This window comes from Bubalus bubalis, chromosome 2 (genome assembly GCF_019923935.1).
Source record: "Bubalus bubalis isolate 160015118507 breed Murrah chromosome 2, NDDB_SH_1, whole genome shotgun sequence".
In the NCBI taxonomy this organism is placed as follows: Eukaryota; Metazoa; Chordata; class Mammalia; order Artiodactyla; family Bovidae; genus Bubalus; species Bubalus bubalis.
Window position 1 is genome coordinate 158,118,405 of NC_059158.1, and position 18,795 is coordinate 158,137,199.

At 45.0% G+C, this 18,795-nt stretch overlaps 1 pseudogene; it reads left to right on the forward strand.

Annotated features, from left to right (window-relative positions):
- Positions 1 to 11,576: 11,576 nt before the first annotated feature.
- Positions 11,577 to 12,150, forward strand: LOC102398417 (annotated as a pseudogene).
- Positions 12,151 to 18,795: the final 6,645 nt, after the last annotated feature.

An 18,795-nucleotide genomic window follows, 5' to 3' on the forward strand; every position in this document is an offset into this window, starting at 1 on the left:
TATAAAGGAATTCTGACCTGAAGGCTCTGTCCTTCCACTCTCCCTCATATCACACACTCCAGGTTTGACCCTGGGTGTGCCTTGAAGAGTCTGCCTCTTTGTCGGATGTCCACCTCCTGGAAAAGAGCAGATCTCCTAGGGCAGCCACAGAAGTAGCTCGCACTTCCTCAAAACTGCTGGGACTGCAAATGGCTGCTGGAGAGACTGCCCAGAAAAAACAAGACCCCTGGGGGGACAGGCTGCCTCCACCAGCATCTCCCAGTGAGCTTCTGAGTGTGGGGTTCCCCTGGACTCAGTCTCTGACCCATGTTCATGTTCACTGACACCGTTGTCTGTGTCACTTGTTAGCTTGAGGTTCTGACTCTCCTAAGCCCTAAGAGGCAAAGGTTGCACCCACCAAATGGAAACAAGCATTTGTTCTCATGAGTTTGGTCAAACTCACAATTTGAATTCACATAGTGACTCCTCCCACCACAACCTTCAAAGTTCTATTCTTCCTTTCACTTAACTAACCTGTAATCAACAACACAGCCCAAACATAAAACCACCAAGAGTCAAAATTCCAAGCCACCTTAAAGACAGACCATCTGATCCAAAAGCTTCATTTTCCTATTGGAAAAAGCAAGTCCCAGGAAAGTAAAGTGACTTGTCCAAGATGATACATTCAACTCGAGAGTAGCATGGGAATCTAGAAAAGTGGAGGTATCTTCACGACTCTCTCTGGAGAAAATACAACCACAAAGAGGGAGGAGGTCCTCGGGGTGTAGAGGTGGTTCTGGTTTAATTTCAGGGCCACCAGGGAAGGGTGGAGTGGGCAGTGGACCAAGCATTAGGAGACAGTGTCACTACTTGACTTGGCCTCTTTCCAGTTGAACCACTCAGGGCTGTCACTTCACCTCTCTTTGGGGCTCAGTTCTCTTGTATTAAATGGGCACCCTCCCCAAAACACCTCTCAGGGCTTCCTGGTAGCTCAGTTGGTAAAGAATCTGCCTGCAGTGCAGGAGACCCAGGTTTGATCCCTGGGTTGGGAAGATCCCCTAGAGAAGGAAATGGCAAACCACTCCAGTATCCTTGCCTGGAAAATTCCATGGACAGAGGAGCGTGGTAGGTTGCAGTCCATGGGGTTGCAAAGAGTCGGGTACGACTGAGTGACTAACACACAACATGCCTCTCAGAACTACTGTGAGGAACCTACAAGAATTTGTCTCAAAAAACCATGAAGTTCTAGGTACATACAAATTCTGCTAGTCTGCGCAGCCACCTTTAGGATTGGGCAAGAGTTAGGTATCCTCTGAGCTAAGCCAAGGCCTGAGGCAGGGTCCGGGTTAGGGGAGTGGGGGTTCTCTCAGTCCAGGGAGCCCAGTACACCAGGCTAAATCATGTCATGCAAGCAGGGCTCAGGTTGTGTGTGTCTAAGCAGCTTTGATTTGAAAAGATTAGGAGGGCAGTGGAGCGGAAAGAAAAGTTGATGAGGCAGCAGAGTCCTGCCTGCGGTACCACACTGCCCTCTGCAGGACACCAGGGAGAGGTACCCAGGCTGGGCTGGGGCAGGCGAAATTAATTGATAGCGTGCAGGGTCATGGAATCCATTCCCCTGCCTCCATGCTGTGCAAGCAAGCCCCCTCCAAGTTGAAGCAGGGACAGAGACCTGCCCTACCTAACTCTCAGCAATCTGTTCCGCTGGCCTGAGTCTTCCACCCGTCCTGATGCTCAGCGTTCTCCCATCAGCACTCTGAGGAGCCAGCAGGCAGGAGGCCTGGGCGTTTCTCATTTTGAAGCCAGAATCCAGACAGTTCTGGGAAACAGAGCAGCCCCTGACTCACGGTGTCCTCTCTGCTGCCGAGTGCGGTGGTTTCTCCATACTCCAGACCTACTCCAGTCCATGGAGAAAGTAGCCCTGTGGAGGGAGTCCTGATCTGCCTGAATCAAGGAACCAGCCCTGCAGGCTGCAGGGATGAACCAGACCTTCAGTGACTCAAAATCATCAGACACAGACCTGAAAGTGACCTGGGAGTTGGAGGGAGAGATCCGGGGGCCCAGAGCCCACACGGTGCCACCGATGTCATCAGTGGCCTTGCTTAGCCAGACCTCCCCCACCCCCAGCCCATTCTCCATCCTCTCCCTGATTATTCGGTTCAGAGCAGGGCACCCTGCAGCTGGCTCGGCAGCCTCCAGGCGTGGGCTCAGGCCACGCTCCCCGTGTGCCCTGGGGTGGCCCCAAGGAGTTGCTACAGCCGGCCCGGCCACGTGACTTGAGTGATTCACACGCGCAGACGTCCAAACCAGCTTCTCCATTCTTCCTCTCCCAGGCCATCACAAAAGGCACAGTCTCGGCTGCTGGGGCTGGAAAGCCTTCAGCACAGAGCTGCATTGTTCCCAGGGTCAGGAGGGGCTGGAGGCTGAAGGGAATTAGGAAGATGGGAAGCCTGGGCCCAGGGTGGTTTTCCATGTGGCATATGCCCCTCATGTAGGCCAAGCCCACTTCCTGTCTTGGCTCCAGTTCCAGAGCTCAAGTTCACATCACCCTCCTTTAGAACTGACTTCGAGTTGGGTTGTTGGTTTCTTTTATTTTCCACTCTCTGCACGTGTGATTTTAAAAAAAAAAAATGTACATGCTGTTTCCTTTCTTCTCTCCAATACATATTCTTTAGAGACCACAGCGTAAATTTGGAGTCCAGCAACTTGGTCTTTGGGAGCATGCTTTATCCATTCTCTTCTGGGCCCTAACCCCTGACCAAACAGAGCCCAGGCAGGGGATGGGACTGGAGGGCATAAGTATGAGTGAAAGGGAAAGAGAAGAATCTGATCAGCCTTAATAGGAGGGAAGGGATGGAGATGGGGGGATGAGGTCAAGATTGGGATTATCAGGGATTTGGGAAATTATTCTAGTTCTCCTGATTCTCAGGTTATGAAAATATTCTACTCTGGGTTGTTGAAGATAAGTCCCTAGTAAATAAACACTTGGAATTTCAGGGCTTTTAGCAGCTACCTGGTCCCATTCTGGTCATATGAGAGGTAGTCCCTCCTCTAGAGTAGGCCCACCACAGAACAGCTCCAGCTCCTTCAGAAAGTGTTTCTGAATGTCAAGTCAGAATCCGTACCCTCTGTGGTAGACTGCAAAAAAGGCTATCATCCTAGACTCCTGCTTCTGTGCCCTTCATATGTTACTTTGCAGGATTTTCTTATGACTTGCTTTGACCAATAGAACGCAGCGAAAGTTATGCCATACCTAGACTGCAGCCTAGACTTCAGGGGGTCTTGCCTACGTCTACTCTCTTTCTCTCAGAACCCTGTCAACACGATGAGGATGAGATCAGGGTAGCATGCTTCAAGATGACCTGACGCAAGGAGGAGAACTGAGTCATCCCAGCTTGGACCTTCCTAGACCAGCCAGGCCACAGCCAACCTGCTGGCTGACCACGGGCACACCAGTGAGATTAGCCCAGCTGTTCTGGATCAGTAGAACTGCCCTGATGAGCCCAGTCCAAATCTCATATCCTCAGAATTATGAGCTAAATAAATGGTTAAGTCACTAAGTTTGGGGATGTCTTCCTATGCTAAAAATGTAAACTGATGGACCCCATAATAACCCTCCAGGGTTGTACAAAACAGCATCCTTCAGTAGCATAATGTCAACTCACCAGGAACTCTGAGCACCCAGCGCTCAAATATTCTGGTCTTTCTAGCCCATTTTATTGTCAGTTAAGAGAAACCAAAAGATCAAAGTGAGGAGGGTACTCAAAATACAATGAAAATATTTAAGTCAATTAGGCTTCTTGAAGTCACTTCTGACCCAAATCTAAACTGTCAAAAAGCCTCCAAAACAAATGTCCCTGGCAGGTTTCCAACAGAACTCTGGATCCATGGACCACAGCAATGGGAGGGTGGTCAGAGGCTGCTGGTTTCCAGAACGTGCCACGTGTAGCGAACACAAATGCACTGAACTTGTTCTTGGGGTCTGATGGGGAAGGTCACCATTCCCACCACGGGAGTTGAACCAGGCCAATGGCAGGCCCCATTCTCAACCAGACATGGAGGGAAGTGGTATTGTGGGCAACGGCTGCCATCTGTGGACTTTCTGGCTGAAAACTTTGCTACAAAGTTTGCCAGTTTCAAACAAGCCCTTGCAGCTGGGTTTCCTGTTTTCTTTTTGCGCTCCCCGTGTGTCACGGCACAATTATTCTGGGAGATGTTCTCCAAATGGACACGGTCTCCAATTTTCTTTCCCTAATAACAGTGCGGGAAATAGGGGTGAGGGAGGCAGAGAGAGGGAGAAACCCTAAACCTCAGAAAAGGATGAAAACATTTCTAAACTCTATTTCAACAATGAGAAAATCAAATTCGCCAAGTCACAGTACATGGCCCTCTGCTCATCCAATCTGGTCCCCTCCTCTGGGCAGGCTATGGATAAAGAGACACTTTGGGAAAGTCATCGGTGTCCGCTCTGTTTTCATGGCATCAAGGATATTTGGAAATTTGCTTCCCAGAGAGTCTAAAATTCATCAACATGGCTTCAGTGGCAACAGGGTCAAGTGGCTGGTGGTGGGCTCCTGGAAAGCTGTCCACCAAAAATTATTTTTCAGCTCCTAAAGGACACTGGCCGTGGCTCAAAGCAGAACAAAGAAAAGAATTTCCTTTCCCAACTCTTTTCTCTCCTCCACCTGACAAATGCATCAGCCCCAGTCCCCAAGTCCATTCTTTTTCATGGCCATGAAAGAAGTGTAGAGATTGAGTGTGCATATTTTAAAGGTCTTCAGAGCTGCCTTGCTTTAGGATTTGGGATGAAAAGATGAGGATATGTCCGTGTGTACATGAGGATATGAGCCTAAGTGTGTCCATACTTTTACACATGTGCATAGGAGCATACATTTGTGTCTACAAGAGTGCCTGTCATGTGTGAGTGTGGATTTGGGTCAATAAATGTATCCAGAACATACGAACTTGGTACAAATGCCCATGTGAGCCCCTGAGTGTGTGCATTTGCTGGTGGCATGTGAGTGAAGCAATTGTGCATGTGTGTGCATGAGAGTACATGCAAGTATGCACACACCCCATACATATTTCCGCTGACATGCCTGTAGGTCTGTGTTCCGGGTGGGAGTGCCTGTGGGTATGTGCTAGTGCACACCAGCCTGTGAAAAAGTGTGCCTGTGTGTGTGCACGTGTCCTTCACACAAGCAGGGCCCCTCGTCCCCTCATCTCCTCTTCCCTTCCCGCAAACCCACAGCAGACTTTGCCTGCCTTCTTGGGGATCTGCCAGCTGATGGCAGGGGTCCCTCTCCTGGGAAACAGTACTCCTCGCCCGCTCATTTGTGTCCCATAAGGGCTCCAGGCTCCAGGCTCCCGCCCTTAAATGGCAGCCCAGGCTCACAACGGACAACTTTCGTAATTGCCCATGATGCTTGTGGGTGCAGCACAAACAACAGTAGCTATTAGGCTGGGTGCACTGGAGCAGGGCTGCGTTTTGCGCCTGTGTGAATTTAGTGTTCCTGGGAGTTGAGAGGCCAGAGTGGGTTAGAGCCACCGAGAGGCTGTTATTATGGCCTGGCACAAGCCTACCGTCAACTTCTTGAGACCCTGAGGCACTTTCACCACACTCCAGTACTGCAACACCCCTAGAATTTCCAAACCAGGGCACCCCCTCGGCAGCATCTTCCCTGCCCCATGCACGCGCTTTCTGTTTCTCTTTCTCTTGGTCTCTTTCTCCCCCTCCACTGCCTTTCTCTCTCTCTTTCCTGCTCTCTTTGTCTCCGTTCTCTCTCCTCCCTTCCTCCCTTCCTCTCCCCTCCCTCTACCTCTCCTCCAGTTCTCAGCTCACAGCAGCAAAGTTGGACAAAGACCAGAGCATCAGCCCGCTCCCCGCCCCCACCATCAGCTGCATCTTCTCTCTCTCCTGCCTGCCCCACCCCACCCTCAGTCTCTCCCTGTGGTCCCCATCCAGCCCATTCCTTCAGAGTTCTGGGTCCCAAAAGGGAGATCTGTTATTTACACTTATCTCCAAGGCTGTGGGAAGGTTGGAGCGGCCTGGCAAAAGTCTTTCTTGTTCCCTCTGCTCACCCTATCCTCAGCACAAGTGACAGGCAGTGGTCAGACCCCAGTCTCCTGCCTTTGTGACTTTAGCTCACACAGCGGAAAGAGACAGAGAAGCAATGCAGAGAGAACCAGAGGGCGGGCTATGGGGCCTAAACTTGGCGCTTCCAGACCCATCACTTAAGGCTCAGAACTTTCTCCCCAGGCACAGATGGAAGGACAATAGATTTGAATATTCCAGCTGTGGCATTTGAAAGAATTTAGAGCAACAATAGCAGACTGCATGATTTCCTCCTGAGAAGTGGGAGAAGTGAGTCAGGGAGAGCAGAGCAGCAATATTTTATTAATATAAACAGCTCAAACTACACTCCTTCACACTGCTCATCAGAATTGTTACTGTTCAGCCACTAAGTCATGTCCAACTCTTTGCGACCCCATGGAGTGCAGCATGCCAGGCTTTCCTGTCCTTCACCATTTCCTGGAGTTTGCTCAAATTCATGCCCATTGAGTCAGTGATGCCATCCAACCATCTCATCTTATGTCACCCCCTTCTCTTCCTGCCTTCCATCTTTCCCAGCACCAGGGTCTTTCCCAGTGAGTCAGTTCTTCACACTAGGTGACCAAAGTATTGGAGTTTCAGCTTCAGCATCAGTCCTTCCAATGAATATTCAGGACTGATTTCCTTTAGGATTGACAGGTTTGATCTCCTTGCAGTCCAAGTTACTCTCAAGAGTCTTCTCCAACACCACAGTTCCAAAGCATCAATTCTTCAGTGCTCAGCTTTCTTTATGGTCCAACTCTCACATCCACACATGACTACTAGAAAGCCATAGCTTTGACTATATGGACCTTTGTTGGCAAAATTATGTCTCTGCTCTTTAATATGCTATCTAGGTTTGTCATAGCTTTTCTTCCAAGGAGTAAGCGTCTTTAAATTTCGTGGTTTCAGTCAAAATCCACAGAGATCTTGAAGCCCAAGAAAATAAAATCTGTCACTGTTTCCACTTTTTCCCATCTATTTGCCATGTAGTGAAAGGACTGGATGAATGTTTATGAATGAATGATGAGTGAGTGAGTGAATGAATGATGAGTGAGTGAGTGAATGAATGAATGAGAGACTACTAGGTTCCCCTCCCTAGAGACTCCTGAAACCACAGCGTTACTAAATCTGGGTGATGTCTCCTCAAAGTAAGAAAACGTGTGAAGTGACATCAGCTAGCATCTCCAACAAGAGGAGACAGCAGTCCTTAGGTAAATCGCCACCCATCGTTGCACCCAAGTTTCTTCATCTATATAATGAGTCTCCACAAGTGATCTTAATTCATCTTCCCAACTTGGAGATGAGGAAGCTGTTGCATCATCAAGATGAAGGAGTTTCAGTCTCTATCATGGTTTTGATCCCATGAGCACAGCATCCTCTCTGGTCCTCATCATAGCTAGGACCACTGGAGACTCCCAGGTGGCTGTACAGCCTCCTTGGCACAGCTGGAAGAGCATGGGACTGGTGATGCAGATGTCCAACCCTACTGCCCTTCCCGTTTTTCCCACCTTGCCAGGTGTGAGGGGCACTATTTGGCTAATTTTGAGGCCTTCTGAAAGTTTGGGTCCCTTACTGCTATTTGAGACAAACTCCGAGGCCTATATCTCACTCCCTCATTCCTCAGAGGGATCAAGCTAAATTCTCTCCCACATATCTTTGCCTGAAATTTTTTCCTTGCTTGACTCCTTCTTCTCCTCTGTTCTGCATGCACCATTCCCTCTCTTTTGCCAGGAGCCCTTTGTTAATAAATCACTTGTGAACTAATACTCATCTCAGGAACTGCTTCTGAAAAACTGATGTGAGACAACTACTACCCAAATGATAATGCCTACAGTTAGGGGATATAAATAGGAGGGGTTATCGAAACCTCCCCACCATCTAAAAAGGGTGCCACTCTCCATCTGTTTGTTCCCAGCAGGACTGGCAATCATCCTGCAAGATACCCTGATTATTTTAAAGGAATCCATAGTTTTGCAGAAGGTCTCACGGTTTTTAAGTGTAAGAAACATGTGAGATCAGTTTTTAAACACTGTGCACAAACAAAATACATCCACAGGCTTAATTCAACACTCTGACTACTAGAATCCGACATCTAATCCATTGGTTCAAAGACTCCAATGAAGAAATTATTGAGGTGACTTCTACACTCCCTTTCAAAAGAGCAGAAAAATGTTTCCCATAATGAGATCAATTTACCAAAACCAATCTGGAACTGACACAGATGCTAGAATTGAAGCAGTTATTACAGCTGTATTCTGTATGTTCAAAAAGTTCAGTGGAGACATGCAAGGTATTTAAAAGACTCAAATCAAACTTCTAAAGGTGAAAACTAAAATGTCTGAGATGAAAAATACACTAGTGAGTATATATGGGAAGTCAACTAGTAAACTTGACAACATAGCAGTAAGAGCTACCCAAAAGGACACACAGAGAGAAAACAGAGTTTTAGAAAAATGGCCAGAGCACTAGTGAGTTACAGGGCACATTCCAACAGCCTGATACACGTCAATTGCAGTCACAGAATTTGGGGGTGGGGGGAGAGGACAGAAAAAATTTTGAAAAATACTGGCTGAAGTTTTTCCAAATTTAGTGAAAACTACAAAACCAGGAAACCCAAAAAATGTAAAGCAAAAGAAAGGTGAAGCGAATCACATCATAGAATTAAATTGCTCAAAAACCAGTGATAACGAGATAATCTTAAAAGCAGTAAGAGAAAAAAATAGACATATTATAAACAAAGGAACAAAGATCAAGATGTGAGCAGATGTCTCATCCAAAATAAGTCACATGAGAAGGCAGTAGAACAACATCTTCAAAGTATTGAAAGGGAAAACTAGAATTCTATACTTAGTGAAAATCTCTCTTCAAAGAATGGATGAAATAAAGATGTTTTCGAGCATAAAAAGCTAGAAGAATCCATTACTATCAGACGTATATAGGAAGAAATGTTTAAGAAAATCCATCAGGAAGAAGGTAAATAAAACCAGATTGGAAACGAATCTCCCAAAGGCATGGGGAGCATCAGGGACAGTACATCATGTCAGATAAAAAAGATTAACTCAAAATGAATTACAGACCTATAGAAAACAAATATGTAGAACCATAGATAGAGAAAATATAGAAGAAAAATTTTATCATTTCTTAAACACAATAGCAAAAGTGCAAACAATAAAAGCACAAATTGATAAACTGGGCTTCATCAGACTTAAAAACATCCTTCAAAATCAAGATAAAAAGATAAGCCACACACTGAGAGAAAACATTTGTAGTTATTTACTGTCTAACAATTTCAATACAGATTTATATCGAGAACTCTCAAGACTAAATAATAAGAAAATTAACAACTCAACAAAGTGGACAAAAGGTTTGAACAGACACCTCCCCCTGGAGAAGATACATGGATGACTAACAAGCAAACAAAGACAAGAAAAGAAGGTCAGTATCATTAGTCACTGGTGTGCAAATTAAAGTACAAATTAAAACCACAATGACATACCATCTGTTATTAATATATGGGAAATATGGTCTGCTATTGAAGGGAAAGAGTCCATTAGATTCAGGAGCTCTGATGTCCTAGCCGGAGAAGGCAATGGCACCCCACTCCAGTACTCTTACCTGGAAAATCCCATGGACAGAGGAGTCTGGTAGGCTGCAGTCTGCAGGGTCTCTAAAAGTCGGACATGACTGAGCGACTTCAATTTCACTTTTCACTTTCATGCATTGGAGAAGGAAATGGCAACCCACTCCAGTGTTCTTGCCTGGAGAATCCCAGGATGGGGCAGCCTGGTGGGCTGCCATCTCTGGGGTTGCACAGAGTCGGCCACGACTGAAAAGACTTAGCAGCAGCAGCAGCAGCAATGTCCTAGCAGCCTATGTAAGAAAATCAAAATCTAACCCTGGAAATGCCTCAAGGTTACAAAATCCAAACACTAAAGAACAAGCAATCAAAAGCAGCCAATTAGCCTTTAAACAATAGCCAATCAATATTTTCTTGCTTTGGCTTCTGTGAAAATCTCTCTTGAACTTCTGTTGTTCGAGCACTCTTAAGCACTTCCCATTTGATGCTACCCAAATTTATTTTTGCTCAAATGGACTGTTAAAATTTTAATATGTCTCAGTATATATTTCAACACAATGAACAACTATTCAATGGCTAAAATTAAAAAGATTGACCATATCAAGTGTTGATGAGGATATGGAGAAACTAGAATTCCCCTAAAGTGCTAGTGGGATTGTAAAACAGGACAAGCACTTTGGAAAGCAGTTAGGCATTTCTTTAAAAATTCAATATTATCTACCCAGTGATCCAGCCATTTCACTTTTGGGTATTTACCCAAGAGAAATAAAAGCACGTGTCCATACAAAGACTCGTACATGGATTTTAATACCAGCTTTATTTGTAATAGACAAAAACTTGAAACAACCCTTCAACAGGTGAATGGATAAGCAAACTATGGTATATCCATACGATGCCATACTACTAGAAATTACCAGGAATGAATTATTGCTATGCACTATACCATGGATGAATCCCAAGATAAGTATACAAAATGAAAGAAGCCAGACAAGAATATATATGATTGATTATTCCATTTATATAAAGTTCTAGGAAATTCAAACTAACCCATGGAGATATAAAGTGGATCAGTGACTGCAGGGGAAGAGGAGCAACAGAGAAGAATTGCAAAGGGCCACAAAGAAACTTTGGGGAATTATGGACATGTTTGTAACTTGATCATGGTTGTGGTTTCACAAGCATATACATGTGTCAAAAGTTGCCAAATTGTACACCTTAAATACAGGCAGTTTATTGTATTCAATTTTACATCAGTAAAGCTATTTTTAAAAACAGCGTCTGAAAAAAAAAAAAAAAAAAAAACAGTGTCTGGCAGATGGTGGGCACTCAGTAAATATTTGTTGAATTAAAAACAAAAAGAAAAGCATGCTTACAAAGAGTGAATGGTTCCTCACCTGGACATCCTTGAAGGAAAGAGGTTGGGGGTGGGGAGGATACCACTGCTCATAACCCAGCCCCACGATGGTACCAGGGTTCATTCATCCTTCTGCACAGGTCTTCACAGCAATCCAGCTGATAGTAATTTACTCCAAGTTTATTTAATTAATATTCATGAAGAAATGAGAATGTACCTGAATTTCCACCAAGGACCAGAGCTATGTCAACTCTTTATTGTGTATGGTCCACAGAAAAGTCTGCCTTCTATCAAGGCATAATACCTTACATAGGCTAAAGAACAGAACATAAATATACTATAGGCCAAATATGATACACAAGTGGGCCATTTGTTCGTAATGGCTCTGCACCAAGATCTCACTGGTGTTTACCAATAACCTGATAGTGAGCATTCAATACATTTCTGTGAAGCCCTTTCCTCCAGGTAGAAATCCTCAGTTGATCACTTTGGGGTCTCATTCACAACCCCGTAGCCAATGGCAACTTCATTCATGTTTACTTATATTAAAAGCATTTCCCTCTTCCAACTTCGCTATGCCACCCAAGGATGACAAGAAGAAGAAAGATGCCAGAATGTCAGCCAAGAAAGGCAAGGATCCAGTGAACAAATCTGGGGGTGAGGCCAAAAAGAAGAAGTGGTCCCAAAGGCAGAGTTCAGGACAAGCTTAATAACCTAGTCTAGTTTGACAAAGCGACATACGACAAACTCTGTAAAGAAGCTGTAACTCCAGCTGTCGTCTCTCAGAGACAAGATTCGTGGCTCCCTGGCCAGGGCAGCCCTTCAGAAACCCCTTAGTAAAGGACTTATTAAATTGGCTTCAACGCACAGAGCTCAAGTGATTTACACCAGAAACACCAAGGGCGGAAACGCCTCAGCTGCTGGTAAAGACGCATAAACAGGCCCCACCAGCTGTACATTTTGAAAATTAAAACTTTATTAAATTTAAAAAAAAAAAAAGCATTCCCACTCGCCAACACGTACTTGTCTCATGCTGGTTTTCCCAGAGCCCCTGCGGGAGTAAGTAGAATACACACATCATCGCCTCCTCACAGATGAGAAAATGCAGACAAACAGATGAAGCGATGTGCCCAGTAGGACACACCCAGGCCCCAGTCGGAGCCTGGGTCACACGGCTGCCCACATGGCCTGCCAGCAAAGTGAGGGGAGGAAGAACCGTCTCCAGCGTGGGCCTCACAGAAGCCGTGACCCTCATCAGCTCTCAGGTTAGAGGGGCTGTCCTGTGAGGTCTTCCCCAATGTCCCAAGACCTACAAGCCACAGAGACTAAACCCTTGCCTTTGCTCACTCATCAGCTGATAAAGAAGATGAATCTGATTACTGATGGGGCCAGAAGATTCCGTGGGTCTGGAAGCCAAAGTGGATGCCTTTTGTCCAACTCAGCTCTTGTCTGCAGAGCCAAAAGGCAGTTTAAATAGATCTCAGATGACAACTGTGCTGGGAGCTCAAGGTCAGGGAAAAACGCGGCCACAAGACCTGCCGCTTGGGACTAGGGTCTCAGAGATGGGAGGTTTCTCCAAGGAGAAAAGATGGAGGAGGAGGGCTGGTCTCACAGCACAAGCCCTGGACACCTCATTCCAGCCTGGCATTTCAGCAGCACAGGCTCTCTCCCCTACAGTAAGGCCACAAGCCCAGGAGGTCGGTTAAAACACCAAAGGCCAGCACATTAAGTACCATACCCCTTATCTCCAAATGACTTTAAAATCAACCACCCAGATTCCAACAGGGATATGCAGCTCCAGAATTCAAGAAGTAACTCAGGAAGCTGGTGGAGGGTGGTGACCAATATTACCAGCCATGATGTCAGGCAAACCTGCTTTTAGACCCTACCCTTCATCTTCTTAGCTGTGCAACCTCAGGCAAGTCACTTTACCTCTCTAAGCTTCCACTCTTCATTTAGAGAATAGGGAGGGTGGAAATGCCTACCTCACTGTCTTACTATGAGGATTCAATGGGTTAATGCATGAGAGAGCTTAGTAAACTGCAGGGTCTGTAGTAAAAGCCCCCTAAATATTACTTGTAATTATTGTACTGATTAGAGACAGAAGTAAAGGAAACGGAGAGCCTGGCCTTTTGCTGGACCAGACTCCATGGAAGAGGGGTGGGTAGAATAAGGACCCAGGAGACATGAGGCAAAAGGAGCCAGAACACAGCACGTGGATGCTAAAAGTGGATGTGGAAGGCCACCAGACCCTTCTTCTGTTGTCTAATTATTATTCTCTTTGACAGATGATGAAACTGAACTCAGCTGGTTTCATGGAAGGCCCCCTAGCAGCTCCAGTTTCACCACAGGGCCCTATGGTCTCTCCTCCACTCTTTGTCGAGACTGGATCCCTTCCCATCTGGAGAGCCACTGGGGACAGGAAGTGCCTTTCAACAAAACCTCTTCCAGCCCAGCTCAGAAAACAGCTGACCTGCTCCTGCTTCCATGCCGCAGCACCTGCAAACTTGCACTGGCGCTGCACCATGAGACCTGCATGAGTGACCCCCTGTCGGGAGAGCCCCACAAACCCACCAGCCCACCACCCTGTGCGACAAGAACAATGCACAGACCTTCCAGCCTTGATTCGACCTCTGTGTGTTGCAAGCCAGCCTCAGGCAGCTCAGTGCTAAATAGACACTTGGGGTAAGAGTGTAGAAAGGTACATAGAGATAAATCACTCTGGCCCTACTCACTAGGAGAACAAATGCCACCCAAGTCACAGGGTTGGCTGCGACCAGTTTGTCTTAGAGGCAGTGGCACAGATAAAAGGCTTCGGGAGTTCCAAGAAAAAGGAGTGGAACCTTCCAGCTGGAGGGCAGAAAGCAGGCATTTGACCCAGGTGGCATTTCTGTGCCCCAGGCAGCCAAATCTATGGGGATTTAGCTCCTGACTTTCCTGGAGGAGACGTGGGAACAGGTGATGGAGGCGGCTACGAGCATTTCTTTAAAGACCTTGAAGGGGATCCAGAGCCCGAAATGTGGGCAGACTTCCTCAAACCCTGCTCCATCCTCAGGCTCTGAGACTCCCCATGCCCCCTCCCACATCCCTAAGAGCTCCCAAGAGAACCTGGCTGGATTTGTACGCAGAAAGAGTCTCACTCAGGACTTGCAGTGACTATGAAGCCAGAATGACTAGGAGAGAGATCTGAGATCTTATACACTCATGCCCTCAGCTCACCCTGTCTGGGCTGTGGGCACCCCCTCTCATTCCTCAGTCATTCCACAAGCATGAATGACAGCCATCTACTCCCCAGCCCTGGGAATCATTTATTAGGTGGAAAGGGATAGGGTACAGAGGACAGAATGGGAAACTCAGACTTTGCCTCCCCCTAGAACCTCTCCCAGACAACTCCAGGCTTCTCACATCCTCTAATTCATTTATGCATTCTTCAGTAAACAAATATTTCTTGAGCCCTAGCTCTCCACCGGGGCAACAGTCTCCTCCTTTTTCCAAAGTTCACTATTATTGCTTCTCAAATTGAGGTGGACTAACCCTCTGCCACAGAAACACGAAATTGTTGTAAAATGAAGGCTTCCCAGGAACCCTCTCATCCCACCCCACGCTGCGTCAGAACCTCACCAGTAAATCTGGGACCACAGACAGAGGGGCTTTCCACCCACATCCCGCTCCTGGGCGTGTGATCTGTGCTGGAAGCACGTGGGACTTCAAGCTCAGACAGGTTTCCCAGAGGGTTTGGTGATCTGCTGTCACCATCTTGAAATTTTCTTTCTTTTTTTTTTTGAAGAGTAGTTGCTGATGTTGTTGCTGTTTAGTCACTAAGTCATGTCCGACTTTTTTTGCAACCCCATGGACTGTAGCCCGCCAGGCTCCTCTGTCCATGGAGTTTCTCAGGCAAGAAGACTGGAGTGGGTTGCCATTTCCTCCTCCAGGAGATCTTCTTGACCCAAGGATTGGCAGGTAGATTCTCTACCACTGAGCCACTAGGGAAGTCCATAGCTGCTGTACAACATTATATAGGTTACAGGTATACAGTTCAATGATTCACAATTTTAAAGGTTATACTCCATGTATACTTTATTTAAAAATGTCCTACATTCCCTGTGTGGTACAATATATCCTTGTAGCTTATTATATATCTGTTTGTACCTCTTAATCCCCCACCTCATGTTGCCCCTTCCCCCCTTCCCTCTCTTCACTGGTAACCACTAGTTTTTCTATATCTGTGATTCTGCTTCTTTTTTGTTATATTCACTAGTTTGATGTATTTTTAGATTCCATGTATAAGTGATGTGATACAATATTTGTCTTTCTATCTCTGATTTATAATGTCTTCCAAGTCCATCCATGTTGCTGCAAATGACAGAAGTCTGTTCTTTTTATGGCTGAATAGTATTCCATTGTCTATATTAATACATATACAAAATCTTCTTTGTTTATTCATCAGTTGATGGACACTTAGGTTGCCTCTATATCTTGACAATTGTAAAAGATGCAGCTATGAACATTGGGCTGCACGTATCTTTTCAAATTAGTGTTTTTGTTTCTTTCATACACACACACACACACACAGGAGTGGAATTGCTAAGTCATATAGTAGTTCTATTTTCAGTTTTTTGAGAACCCTTCCTACTGTTCTCCACAGTGGCTGTACCAATTTACGTTCCCTCCAACAGTGTACAAGGGTTCCCTTTTCTCCGCATCCTCACCAACATTTGCTATTTGTGCTTTTTGATGATGGCCATTCTGACAGGTGGGGGGTGATATCTCACTGTGGTTTTGATTTGCATTCCCTGATGATCAGCAGTGTTGAGCATCTTTTCATGTGCCTGTTGGCCATCTGCATTTCCTCTTTGAAAAAATTCTTAATTTGAGATTCTGAGTAATTCTATGTTTGTGTTTTACAGGTGAAGCCCAATGCAAAGCTGGGGTGTGCATATGAGCAGAGCAGACATGGGCATAACGTGTGGCCACCATTCTTTTTTAGCAAGGGGGATCAAACCATTTTATTGAGGGGCTTCAGGGGAGGGTCAAAAAGCTGGGAAGACAATGAGATCTGACATCCTTCTCCTGGCCATCTCCCCAGCTTCTCAGCTGCTGAAAGTTGGCCACCATTCTCTGCTTCACCATTTGTACATAGCATTTGCAATTCCTATGAGCACAGAATTCCAGTGGACTCACACTGCACGCAGCTCAGCAAGACTCAGAGTAAGCACAACTAAGTGTATTATGGCAACAACTGAGTGACAAGAGAGCTGACAGCCTCAACAAGCTACGTTTTCCATTCAAGTCAGAACTTGCTTTGAACACAGAAAGAAGGAAATGTCTCCTAGGAAACATGACTAACCAAGGAGTGGGAAAGGCAGAGAAACTCATAGACCTCTTTCCTTTCTGTCTTTCTTTCCTCATCAGGAAGCTGAAAGTAGGGAGAGCTAGCTGATAGAATGTGGGAACACAAAGAGATGCAATAAAAACAGTAGAGCTTGTTTGTAAGAGTTTCCACTATTCACATGTGAGCTATAAAAATAATTGTGTAATTGTGATGGTTCCACTAGTTAAACACTCTTATACTTTCATCCAAACTGGCATTGTACAATATAACTATAAAATTCATGTAATAATTTAATTCTTAAATTTTCATTTACTTAGAACTCTGTTAAGTAGAAAATTAAAAAGACTTTGAGATGGGAATATAAATTGGTGCAGTCAGTATGGAAAACGCTTTTGAGTTTCCTTAAAAAAACTAAAAATAGAGTTGCCATATGATCCAACAATCCCACTCCTGGGTGTATATCCAAAAAAGACAAAAACTCTTACTTCAAAAGATACGTGCACCCCAATGTTCATAGCAGCACCATTTATAATAACCAATACATGAAAACACCCTAAATGCCGATTGACAGATAAATGGATAAAGAAAATGTGGTGTATATACATATATATATATATATATATGAATATTATTAAGTCATGAAAAAGAATGAAATAATGCCATTTGCAACAACTTGGATGAACCTAAAGATTATCATACTAAGTGAAATGTCAGGCAGAGAAAGAAAATATATAATGTCACTTATATATGGAATCTTTAAAAATAATACAAATCACTTCATTTATAAAATAGAAATAGACTCACAAACACAGAAAACAAACCTACAGTTACCAAAGGGGAACATGATAGGGGAGGGATAAATTAGGAGCACAGGATTAACAGATAGACACCACTATGTATAAAATAGATAAACAAGGACTTATTGTATACCACAGGGAACTGTATTCAGCATGGGAAGGTTGTTGTTGACCCACGAAAAGATGCCGGAATTCTTGGCCTCCAGAGGAGAAGAATTCAAACCGGGGCCAGAGACGAGGCTTGATCGCTCAGAGCTTTTGTGTAATAAAGTTTTATTAAAGTATAAAGGAGATAGAGAAAGCTTCTGACATAGGCATCAGAAGGGGGCAGAAAGAGGACCCCCCTGCTAGTCTTCAGCTGGATGTTATATAGTCACTAGTAGTCTGTTAATGAAAGAAAGGAATGTCTTAAAACTCAGAATGGCACCAGGCCCCTCATCCATAACATGTATTTTGGGATAATCTCGGCACCAGACATTCATCCCGGGCCATAAAACAATTGACTTGAATCTCGTAGAAGGGCAGATTACCATACAAGCAGTTTCATTTACATAGATTAGGGGAACAATATCTGAGTATAACCTAATGGTTTGTCAAGTAGGTTCTGAGCCATTAGGCGGAATCGACTTGAAGACAGAGTCTGGGGTAAATGCATAGTACATTAGCATAGCTTAAGACAAACATTTCCATAAGAAAAATGCATTGGTTAACTCAAGGTTTGAGAATAGTTAATTTCAGGTGAGACCAGGTGTCATTATGGCAACACAGTATTTTAAGAGAAACCTCCTTTTAAATTTGTATAGAAAAGGAAAAAAATATCGCTAGTTTGTTTCCTCCTGCCACTTAAGAGAGAGAAAAATGTCTGACACTTGCAGCCTATTTCCTCCCTTTGGAGACCCCTGGCCTTCCTGCCTGTTACCCTCTCAGCATCATAAAGGGAAAAGAATCTGAAGCTGTACACCTGAATCTAACATAATATCATAAATCAACTATGGTTAAATTTTTTTTTAATTAAATGAGGGGGAAAACATTAAAAATGAAAAAAGAAGACCTCCCTAGCAATCCAGTAGTTGAGAGTCCACCTGCCAATGCAGGGGACAAAGGTTCAATCCTTGGTCTGTGAAGATCCCACATGTCTCGAGACAACTAAACCCACAGGCCACAACTACTAAGCCCATGCTCTGGAGCCCGCGAGCCACAGTTACTGAAGCCTATGCCCCTAGAGCCTGTGCTTTGCAACAGGAGAAGCCACGGCAATGAGAAGCCTGAGCACTGCAACTAGAGAGGAGCCCCCCACTCTCTGCAACTAGAGAAAGTCCACATGCAATGAAGATCCAGCATAGCCAAAAAGAAAAAAAGAAAAAAAAAAAAAAAACAGAAAACACCATGAGAGCTTTATGTTTTCATAGCTCTCGTGGCATTTTTATTTTTTCCTGCTCTTTGAACAAAGGGCCCACATTTTCATTTTGTCCTGGGACTCACAAATTATGTGCAGCCCTGAGTACACCTGCCCAGGTACATAGCAAGGGAACATTGAGTAATGCACAGCTGGATAACTGCGGCAGAGCTCTGCAGATGCCAGAGCCAGAAGCAGCGATGTGCAGGGCTGGCTTTCAACAATCAACATGGCAACTCTGCGCCAGTCTGCGCTCAATGACATAACAC